The sequence below is a fragment of the Sus scrofa genome, chromosome 10 (assembly GCF_054392235.1).
Source record: "Sus scrofa isolate SSC_HxYL_T2T_F1_AM1 chromosome 10, Sscrofa_HxYL_maternal_Yorkshire_Landrace_v2.0, whole genome shotgun sequence".
Lineage (NCBI taxonomy): Eukaryota > Metazoa > Chordata > Mammalia > Artiodactyla > Suidae > Sus > Sus scrofa.
In genome coordinates this window covers 30,896,532-30,908,503 of record NC_139392.1, presented here as the reverse complement: position 1 = coordinate 30,908,503, position 11,972 = coordinate 30,896,532, and the positions used below count along the sequence as shown (strand labels likewise).

The 11,972-nt window shown below is 35.5% G+C and overlaps 1 pseudogene; it reads right to left on the bottom strand.

The window, feature by feature from the left end:
- Positions 1 to 1,035: 1,035 nt before the first annotated feature.
- LOC100512040 (olfactory receptor 5D3-like) lies at positions 1,036 to 2,014 on the bottom strand (annotated as a pseudogene).
- Between the last annotated feature and the right edge of the window lie 9,958 nt (positions 2,015 to 11,972).

Below are 11,972 nucleotides of genomic sequence, written 5' to 3'. Positions count from 1 at the left end.
CTATTTTGAAACATATTATGATACTCATGGTATTTGTAAACAGAAATTACAATATCAAGTTTGACACAGTCTGTGAAATATGTGGAATTAGTAATAATGTTTCATTTTTGTCCATTCCACTCATTAATCCCTACAGATATAAAATCCACACTTTTACTTGAAATTCAGAGTCATCATGTTTAACATCGCTTTCTACATTACAATAAAATACAGGAAGACCTTAGGAAGAAAGGAGTAAAGAACTTGGCCTGATTTTAGAGACAGTGCCTCCAGGCTCTCATTGCTAATTCTCCCATATTCACACTTTAAGTCAGCTACAGCTTTTCAGAATTCCTCTCTAATCCCGAGGTTCATATTACATTGAATGGAGCAATAGTTTTAAAAAAATGATTTACTACTCCAAGATTTTCTGACCTGGTATTTACTGTTACATAAGACTGCTAGAATTGCTGTAGGACATGACCACAGCCTTGGGGGTTAAACAACAGAAATTTATTTCCTCATAGTTCTCAAGACTGGAAGCTTGAAATTGAAGGGCAGGTAGGGCTGTACTCCCTCTAAAGATGCTAGGGGAGAATCATTCCCTGCATCCTCAGATTCTGGTGGCTTCTGGAGCCCCCTGGTGGGTATCAAAAAAGGGGAAATCTCTGCCTGCATCTTCACATGCCATCATCCCTGTGTACATCTGTGTGTCCTTTTCTCTCTCTTATAAGGACACATGTATTCAATCTAGGGTTCACTTTCATCTCATATTGATTCTTACCTTAATTACTTCTGTAAGGATCCTATTCCCAAATAAGGTCACATCCTGAGGTTCTGGGTGGAAGCGGACATTTGGGGAGATAACTATTCACCCACTAAATTTATGTTATTTCATGTATGATTTACATATCTTTTACTAAACATTGAATTGAGTAGAAACCAAATGATCAAATAACTGTTTTATGACTATAGATTTAAAAACCTAGTGAGATGATTACATGATTTGAATAATCATCTCTACTAGAAGCATTGAACAGTGCTCTGTGTCATAGGTCACTTTTCTTTTAGAAATACAATATTTTGGAAATACAATATTTGACAACATTGTATGAAGTGATCCATTAATTTCCTGACACTCTTTCACATCTTTATTCCTGAGCCTGTAGATCAGGGGATTCAGCCTGGAAATCACCAGTGTATACAATATAGAACCTACTTCAACTATGAGCCATGAGTTTTTGGAGTAGGGTACACAATAAAGGAATAGGAGAGTCCCATGGAAAATGGTGAGGGCTGTGAGATGGGAGGCACAGTAGAGAAGGCTTTTTGGTGCCCACCAGCAGAAGGCATTTTTAGGATAGTGACAAAAATGTAAATGTAATTAGTGAAGATAATTACAAGGCTGCTCACATCATTAAATATGGTGATGACAAAACAAAGCACTTGGCTGATCGAGGGGTCAGAGCAGGAGATGCAGACAATGACAGAGTGCTCACAGACAAAATTATTTATGATGTTAGACCCACAGAAGGACAATACCAGGAAGAAATAGGTGAGAGTCAAGAAAGCAACTATACCCCACATGTACAGTCTGGCCAATAATGATGTACAGAGTTTTGGGGACATGACCACTGTGTAGAGAAAAGGCTTACAAACTGCCACAAATCAGTCATAGGCCGTCACTGCTAACGTGAATGTTTTTGCAACCACAAATATGCATGCCAAGAAGAATTGCATGATGCATCTGATGGAGGAGATAGTTCTGTCTTCCACAACCAAGTTCTCCAAGAGTTTGGGTGTAACTGGTGGAATAACAGAAGTCAACAAAGGACAGGTGGCTGAGAAAATAGTACATGCGGGTGTGGAGTTTTGGACTGGTCCTGATGATGATGATCATGCCCAGATTCCCCTCCACAGTGACTGTGTAGATAATGAGAAACACCAGGAACAAAGGAACCTGGAGGTCAGGATATTCTGAGACCAAGTGGGTGAATGTGGCTCCAGCTCTCTGATTTCTTTCACCTAACACCATGATTGTTGTTGGATAAAATCTGAAATAGTGACAATGAGAATGATAACAATGATGTTGATAATGTATTTAGATCATATTAAACTCATGGCAGAATTTATGCCAAAACATTAAGATACATTATTATCATCATTATTTTGGCTGAAACTGCAGCATGTAGAAGTTCCCAGGTGAGGGATCAAACCTGTGCCACTATAGTGAGAGGAGACCTAGCAGCGACAACAATGAATCTTTAATGCACCTGAAGGATACATTAATTTTGGTTGCTAAATAACATTATGAAATCTGAAGCAGGAAATTGGGGTGTATATGAGTTAACAAACTTGTTTGAGGTTACACAGCTTGCTAATGATGAGTTATGTTTTGAAGTTGACCATAAGCAACAGAAATTGAATTAAGTTTAGAGTTAGAAACATTTTCTAAGGTATTGTAGAAAATGCGTTTTTCAAAGTTACTTCATTCAGAAGTTTTAATAGGACTAATATAAGAATGATGTAAATTTAAATCTAAAATGTATTTTAGAAAAATAATCAGGAGAAGTAATGTATTAAAGGCAGCAATACTTTTATAGTTATGCTGTTCAAACTGGAGGTCATAGGAAAAGCAGAGTTTATAAATCACCACAAGAATTTTCAAGTTTAAAAAAAGTATATGAACATTGAAGGAAATAGAGACCTGCATATTTTAAAGATTTCCATCGACTCCAGTTGGATGCTAAAATTATTGTCTTAGTAGTCTGAAAACAAAACAGCCCCTGGTAAAATAATGAAGTCATATTTATGATGCATAATACATTCACTCTTGTGTTTCCTTTACTTTGTTTCTACTTTTCTCACTTACTGATACTTTCAGTATCATCCTCTAAATTCCTTAACCAATATGTTTCAGCCTACTATTAATATTTTAATATCATATATTTACTAGGAATATTATAGCATTAAATTCTTAGATAATGTTTAGACCAGAAAGTAACTTAAAATATATTTTGTTCAACTCTTCCACATTCTGTAAGTTTTCTCGCAAGAACTAGACAATCTGCTAATAAACATCAATGGCTACATTTTCAACCTCAAGATTTCAGGTCACATAAATATTAGTTTTGATTAAAACTATATGTGTTCATCTTGTTTTGAGTTATGCAATCTTTTCTTGTATACATTATTTTGAGAAAGCAAAAGCATTTTGTATTTGAAAGCAGTTCATAACCATAGAAGTGTATTTAGTTATTTAACAATGATTTTAAAAGTAAGTTAGCTAATAACAAACCCATGTTTGAAATGTTCAGGTTAATAAAATACTGTTAGTATGACCCTCATAAATACAAGTGTCACTTCAATTTTGTTTGACCAGGTCAAGTTAGAAAGAAACTATTATATATTTCATAGCTTTATGTTATTCTGGATACTCAGAAAAAAATGTATGTCCTACATGCAGAAGAGGGAATGGTCAGGAAAGAAGAAAAGAGCTAACGACAGACCAACATAATGAAAGAAGCATGGGTTTGTAAGCAGATTTAAATTCATTTCTAGGTTTGTCACTTACTTTGTGATCTTTGGTAAACCACTCAGATTTTCTGAGATTCCACTACTTCATCAGTAATGATAAAATGATAATACATAACGCATAGGTGCATAAGTATGAAGTTAATATACTTAGCACAGTCTGATAATTGTGGAGCCCAGAAGAAGTATGTTTCCCATCATCACTCCTTCGAATTCTTAGTGCTGTGTGTGTGTATGAGAGAGAGCGAAAGAGAGAGAGAGAGAGAAATGTATTGGGGCTGAACCCATGGCATGTGTTATTTCTTGTACCATGGATTGAACCAGCACTATAGCAGCAACCCCAGCCACTGCAGTGATAATGCCTGATCCTTAATTCAAGGCACCACAAAGAAACTTTCAAAATTAGTGTTATTTTTAAAAAAACTTATTAAAATAACAAAAACAAAACTAAGAAACAGACCAATGTCCAAAGTGGGCAGCAATAGAAATGTGGGTACAATTTGGGGCATCAAAGAGGGGAGCTCAGATCCTTTTCCTGAATTTGAGGGCATTCTCAGACATTATATTCTTTTTAGAAATTTCATTATGACATCAATACCAGACACATGGTGGATATTCTCAATGCAAAAATCAGGATAATGCCCCAGGAAAACAGGTATGACAAAGTTTTTCAATGAGAGCCTTCAGTAAGATGGACTCAGGAGATATCCAGCTCTGAGACTGACAAAGATTGTCCCCTACCTTAGAGGTTGAAGGATCTCAGAGTTCACCATATAAGAAAAAGATAGCATAAGGTAGGTCACATGACCTGTAATCAACTCACCTGCTTATTGTGTTTCCATGATTAATAGACTCCAGGGAAGTTCCCTCTCAGAATTCAAACATCATGTAAAACATTGAGAGGTTGGTCCATATGCAGGAGTCCACAGTGAATTTAAATTAATGTGACTGCAATATATTTCTTTCTTTATATCCAGAAAAACTCAGAGAAAGGAAGAGTGGGAGAGAAATTGAAAAGGTTTGGAAGCTGAATCTGATTCTATGATGCAGGGCTTCTGTTTGCCTCCATGACCTTGGGGATTTGGACCCCAGAGAATATTTACTGAACTCTTTTTTTTAATATATAAAATAATCTCAGAGATTAGATTGAATGCTCTCCCAGGTGGTTATTTACAAGAAGCATGCTTCTTCAAAATCACTGGAGGCTGTGCCTCTCCTAGCCTATTTCATGAAGTTCTTCTAAAAAATGAATTACAGAAAAATATACAAACTGTATTGGAAAACATGGTGACTACAGTAAAATATAAAGTGAAAGATTAGTCTGCTCAAATGCAACAATTCAGAGACAACTGCTATTGAATTTACTCTATGATTTTTCTGTCTTTTTCTGTGTAGACAGTATATGTTCTTTGAGACGTATAAACAGCATGACTTGGATTCTGGCTATTTTGCTCAACATAAATAATTATTATTGCCTTTGGAAACAGTGATGTACTTTATTGACAATCTGTAGCTAGCACAGTAAATGATAATATCTTTGGAAATAATATAATGAATATAACAATATTGTAATGAGTGACAAGAAATTTTGTGACAGCTAATTTTCTGAATGTGTTTTTCATATCTTTATTCTGAAGGCTGTAGATCAAGGGATTCAGCATGGGAATCACCACTGTGTAGAGCACAGAAGCCACTTTAACTGTAAGCCAAAAAGTTTTAGGGTTAGGCATACAACAAAGGAAAAGAACCGTTTTTCTAATCTCACCCAGAGACAAAACTCCACACATCAGAGAGATAGGAATCAGCTCTGCCTACCAGTGGGAAGGCACCTGTCACTCCCATCAGGAAGCCTACAGCAGACCATGTACCAACTTCAGCCACAAGGGGGGCAGACACCAGAAGTAAGAGAGCCTACAACTCTATTATCTGTAAAAAGGTCCCCACATAAAAAACCTATGAAAATGAAAAGGCAGAAAACCATAACTCATATAAGGGAGAAAGAATAAACCCTAGAATAACAGGTAAGTGATAAGGAGATTCTCAGCCTCCAGGAAAAAGACTTTAGACTGTTGATGCTGAAAATGGTAAAAGACATTAGAAATAAACTGGAGGCAAAAATGGATAACTCATAGGAAATACTGAGAAAAGAAATACAGGATAAAACTTAAGCAGGAAGAGATCCAAAACACAATAACTGAAGTAAAAAATTCATTAGAAGCAGCCAAAAGCAGAATACAGGAGGCAGAAGAATGAATAAGCAAGGTGGAGGACAAATTAGTGGCAATCACAGGTGCAGAACAGAAAAGAGAAAAAAGATTGAAAAGAAATGATGAGAGTCTCAGAGAACTCTGGGACAATGTTAAACACACCAACATCTGTATTATAGGGGTGCCAGAAGGAGAAGAGGGAGAGAAAGTGACAGAAAAAATATTTGAAGAGATAATAACCAAAAACTTCCCTAACATGGGAAAGGAACCACTCACTCAAATCCAGGAAGTGGAATGAGTACCATATAAAATAAACCAAAGGAAGAACACCTCAAGACACATATTAATCAAAATGACCAAAATTAAAGACAAAGAGAAAATCTTGAAAGCAGCTAGGGAAAAGAAACAAGTAACATACAAGGGAACCCCAATAAGTTTATCAGCAGATTTTTCAGCAGAAACTCTGCAGTCCAGAAGGGAGTGGCATGATATACTTAACGTGATGAAAGGAAAAAACCTCCAACCAAGGTTACTTTACCCAGCAAGGCTCTCATTCAGATTTGAAGGAGAAATCAAAACCTTCACAGATAAGCAAAAGTTTAGAGAATTCAGCAACACTAAACCAGCCTTACAACAAATACTAAAAGAATTTCTCTAGGCAGAAAAGAAAAGGCTGTAATAAGAAAACAAAATATCACAAATGACAAGTCTCACCACTAAAGGTATATATACAGTAAAGATATGAATCATCCATGCACAATTACGACACCAAAATCAAAAATCATGAGAAGAGGAGGGTACAAATGCAAGAAATTGAGATGCACTTGCAATTAAGAAACCAACAACTTAAAACAATATTGTATATATATAGACTCTTATATCAAAACTTCAGAGTAACTGCAAATGAAAAATCTATAATTGATACACAAAAAATAAGAAAAATCAATTCAAATACATCATTAAAAATAGTTATCATCCCAGAAGTGTAGAGAACAAAAGAAGGAAAGAAAAAAGAGGAAAAAATCCAAAACAATTAATAAAAATGGCAATAATAATATACATATCAATAATTACCTTAAAAGGACTAAATGCCCCAACCAAAAGACATAGACTGGCTGAATGGATACAAATACAAGATCCATATATATGCTGTCTTCAAGGACCCACTTCACTTCTAGGGACACATACAAATTGATAGTGAGAGGATGAAAGAAAATATTCCATGCAAACAGCAATCAAAAGAAACTGGAGTAGTAATACTCATATCAGACAAAATAGACTTTAAAATGAAGAATATTTTAAGAGACAAAGAAGGACATTACATAATGATCAAAGGATCAACCCATGAAGAAAACTTAACAAATTGAAATATCTACACACCCAACATAGGATCCCCACAATATATAAGGCAGCTGATAACAACCTTAAAAGGACAAATCATCAATAGGGCAATCATAGTGGGGCACTTTAACAACCCACTGACAGCAATGGACAGATCATCCAGACAAAAGATCGATAAGGAAATACAGGCCCTGAATGAAGCTTTAGACCAGATGGACTTCATAGACATTTATAGGACATTCCATCCAAAAGCAAAAGAATACACATTCTTCTCAAGTGCACATGGAACATTCTATAAGATTGATCACATCCTGGGTTACAAATATAACCTCAGTGACTTTAAGAAAACTACAATCATATCAAGCATCCTTTCCAACCACAACGCTATATGATTGGAAATCAACAACAAGGAAAAAAAAGTGCAAAAAAAAAACAAACAAATACATGGAGACTAACAAACATTCTACTAAACAACAAATGGATCACTGAAGAAATCAATGAGGAAATTGAAAAATACCTAGAAGCAAATGACAACAAAGACACAAAACTCCAAAACCTATGGGATGCGGCAAAACCTATTCTGAGGAAAGTTTATGGCAATACAAGCCCACCTCAGGAAACAAGAAAAAAGTCAAATAAATGAGGTAACTTTACATCTAAAGCAGCTAGAGGGAAAAGAATGAACAAGACCTAAAGTTAGTTGAAGGAAAGAAATCATAAAGATCAGAGCAGAAATCAATGAAATAGAAACAAAGAAAACCCTAGAAAAAATCAATGAGATGAAAAGATTTTTTTTGAAAAGATCAACAAAATTGATAAACCCTTACACAAACTTATCAAGAACAAAAGGGAGAGGACTCAAATCAATAAAATTAGAAATGAAAAAGAAATAACATCACAGAAATACAAAGGATCATAAGAGACCACTATATGCAGCTGTACACCAATAAAACAGAAAACCCAGAAGAAATGGAAAAATTCTTAGAAAAGTACAATATTCTGAGAGTAAACCAAGATGAAATAGAAAAGATGAATGTACCAATCACAAGACTGAAATTGAAACAGTGATTTAAAAAACTTCAAACAAACAAAAGTCCAGGACCAGATGGCTTCACAGGTGAATTCTATCAAATATTTAGAGAAGAGTTAATACCTATCTGTGTGAAATGATTCCAAAAAAATCACTGAGGAAGGGACACTTCCAAACTCATTCTCTGAGGCCACCATCACCCTGATACCAAAACTAGACAAAGACACCACAAACAAAGAAACCTAGAGGCCAGTTTCACTGATGAACATTGATGCAAAAATCCTCCACAAAATACTAGCAAACCAAACCCAACAATACATTAAAGGGATTGTATATCATGTGCAAGTGGGATTTATTCCAGGGACGCAATGATTCTTCAATATCTGAAAATCAATCAGTGTGATACACTGAAGAATAAAAACCATATGATCCTCTCAATAGATGCATAAAAAAGCATTTGACAAAATCCAACACCCATTTATGATAAAAAAAAAACAACTTTCAGAATGTGGGCATAGAGGGAACCTACCTCAACATAATAAAGGCCATATATGACAAACCACAGCTAACATCATTCTCAATGGTAAAAAGCTGAAAAGAATTCCCGCTGAGATCAGGAACAAGACAAAGATGTCTGCTCTTGCCACTACTATTCAACATAGTTTTGGAAGTCCTAGCCACAGCAATCAGAGAAGTAAAAGAAATAAAAGGAATCCAAATTGGAAAGGAAGAAGTAAAACCATTGCTATTTGCAGATGACATGATACTATACCTACAGAATCCTAAAGACTCTACCAGAAAACTAGCTCATCCATGAATTTGGCAAAGTCACAGGATACAAAATCAATATACAGAAATCAACAGTGTTTCTATATACTAACAATGAAATATTGGAAAGAGACATTAGGGAAGCAATTCAGTTCACCATCTCATCCAAAAGAATAAAATACCTAGGAGTAAGCCTACCTAAAGAAACAAAAGACCTTTACTCTGAAAACTATAAGACAATGATGAAAGAAATCAAAGATGACACAAATAGATGGAAAGATATACCATGCTCTTGGCTTGGAAGAGTCAATATTATCAAAATGACTATACTAACCAAGGCAATCTACAGATTCAAGGCAATCCATATCAAATTACCAAGGACATTTTTCACAGAACTTGAACAAAATATTTTAAAATTTGTTTGGAAGCACAAAAGACCAAGAATAGCCAAAGACATCCTGAAAAAGAAAAATGGAGCTGTAAGAATCAGAATCCCTGACTTCAGACTATACTACAAAGCAACAGTCATCAAAACCATATGGTACTGGCACAAAGACAGAAATAGAGATGAGTAGAACAGGATAGAAAGCCCAGAATTAAACCCATGCACCTACAGCTAACTGAGGCAAGAATATATAATGGAGAAAAGACATCTTGTTCAATAAGTGGTGCTTGGAAAACCAGACACCACATCTAAAAGAACAAAATTAGAACACTCCCTAACACCATACACAAAAATAAACTCCAAATGGATTAAAGACCTAGGTGTAAGACCAGACACTATCAAACTCCTAGAGGAAAACATAGGCCAAACACTCTCTGACATAAAGGACAGCAACATCTTTTCAGATCCACCTATTAGAGTAATGACAGTAAAAACAAATATAAATGAATGGGACTTGATTCAACTTAAAAGTTTCTGCACAGCAATGAAACCCTAAAAAATGTGAAAAGACAACCCAGAGAATGGGAAAAATATTTGCAAATGAATTGACTGACAAGGGATTAATCTCCTAAATTTATAAACACCTTCTGCAGCTCAATACAAAAAAAAATCAAAAAATTGGCAGAAGATCTAAACAGACAATTCTCCAAAGACAAATGCATGGCCAAAAAATACATTAAAAGATGTTCAAAATCACTCTTTATAAGAGAAATGCAAATCAAAACCACTATGAGGTACCCCCTTACACCAGCCAGAATGGCCATCATCAAAAAGTCTACAAACAATAAGTGCTGGAGAGGGCGTGGAGAAAAAGGAACCCTATAACACTGTTGGTGGGATTGTAAACTGCTGCAGCCACTGTGGAAAACAGTATGGAGATCACTCAGAAAACTAAAAATAGAACTACCATTTGTTCCAGCCATCCCACTCCCCGGCATCTACCCAGAGAAAACAATGACTTGCAAAGACACACATACTCCCATGTTCATTGTAGCACTATTTGCAATAGCCAAGACATGGAAACAACCTAAATGTCCATCAACAGAGGAGTGGATCAAGAAGATGTAGTACCTATGCACCATGGAATATTACTTAGACATTTAAAGAATAGATGACAGCATTTTTAGCCACATGGATGAACGTAGAAATTAACATTCTAAGTGAAGTCAGTCAGACAATGAGACACCAAGATCAAATGCTTTCACTGATGTGGAATCTGAAAAAAAGAAACGATGAACTTCTTTGCAGAACAGATACTGACTCAAACTTTGAAAAACTTATGGTTTCCAAAGGAGAGAGGTTGGGCATTGGGAAATGCTGGGGGTTTAGGATAGAAATGTTATTTCATTGTACAACTATTAATGTAATAAATCCATTGAGTAATAAAAAAAGAATAGTTTCATGGAAGATGGTGATAGCTGTCAGATGGGAAGCACAGGGAGAGAAGGTTTTCTGATTATATCTTCCCAATAGCAAATGGGACTGGGAAGATAAACTGCTAATATCCATTATTATTCAGACTATTTATTTATTTATTTATTTATTTATTTATTTATTTATTTATTTTATTTATTCAGCTGCATTTGGTGGTGTGTGGAAGTTCTTGGGGCAAGGATTCAACTGGTAATGCAGTTGGAGCCTGTGACACAGCTGCAGTGACACCACCAGATCTTTAACCTGTTGTACAACAAGGGAACTTCCTGTTCACAGGCTATTTCAAAAAATGAGTATTCTTCAACTCTTGAGAATATTAGCAAAACCCTAGCATATTAAAGAGATTGATAATTCTGATTTATTGGAATAATTACATTAATAACAAATGATACTCAGGAAATGACTTAGTATTCAACCCTAGCAATTTCAAATAGTTTTGGCAAATATACCTGGATTAGGATTGCTTTGTTCTCAGATTGAAACTGGGTCTATGATATTTAAAAATCAACAAATATCCTACGATTTTTTTGCATCTTCTTCATTGTTCACTGATGCCAGTTTCTGTAATACAAAATTTATTTATCAGAAAGAGTTCATGCCCTCTTAGCGAAAATTAAAATGTCTCTGACCAGGAGTTCCCACTGTAGCTCAGTGGTTTAACAACCTTACATAGTGTCCATGAGGATGTAGGTTCCATACCTCGCCTTGCTCTGTAGGTTAAGGATCCAGCATTGCCACAAGCTGCAGCATAAGCTGTAGGTGCAGCTTGGATCTGGTGTTGCTGTGGCTATGGATTATCTGTAGCTCTGATTTACCCCCTACCCTGGCAATTTCCATATGTTTCAGGTGTGGCCTTTATAAGAAAAGAAAATGTCTCTGACCTATGATCTTTCTGATATGAAAGCCTCTCTATAATTTTTGGAACAATCTGTAAGAGCTGGAGATCCCATCTTTTCCAGCTAAAGTGACAGACACCAAAAGAGACCTGACCTGACCTGAAACCAGAAGATCTTGATTAATTTATGGAGTGCTTTATATGGACTTCTGGAATTTTCCTTCTCAGAATGAAACACTCTTTAAGATACCAACAAGTTTAGGTTTGTAATAAAAGTGGCAGTACATTTCAATGAGAATGCAAGTAAAATGGCATTTTTTTTTGGCAGGACATAATATCAAAGAAGACAAAGAAAAAAACTGAAAGCTGAATTCACTGTCTAAACTTTGCCAGATTGTG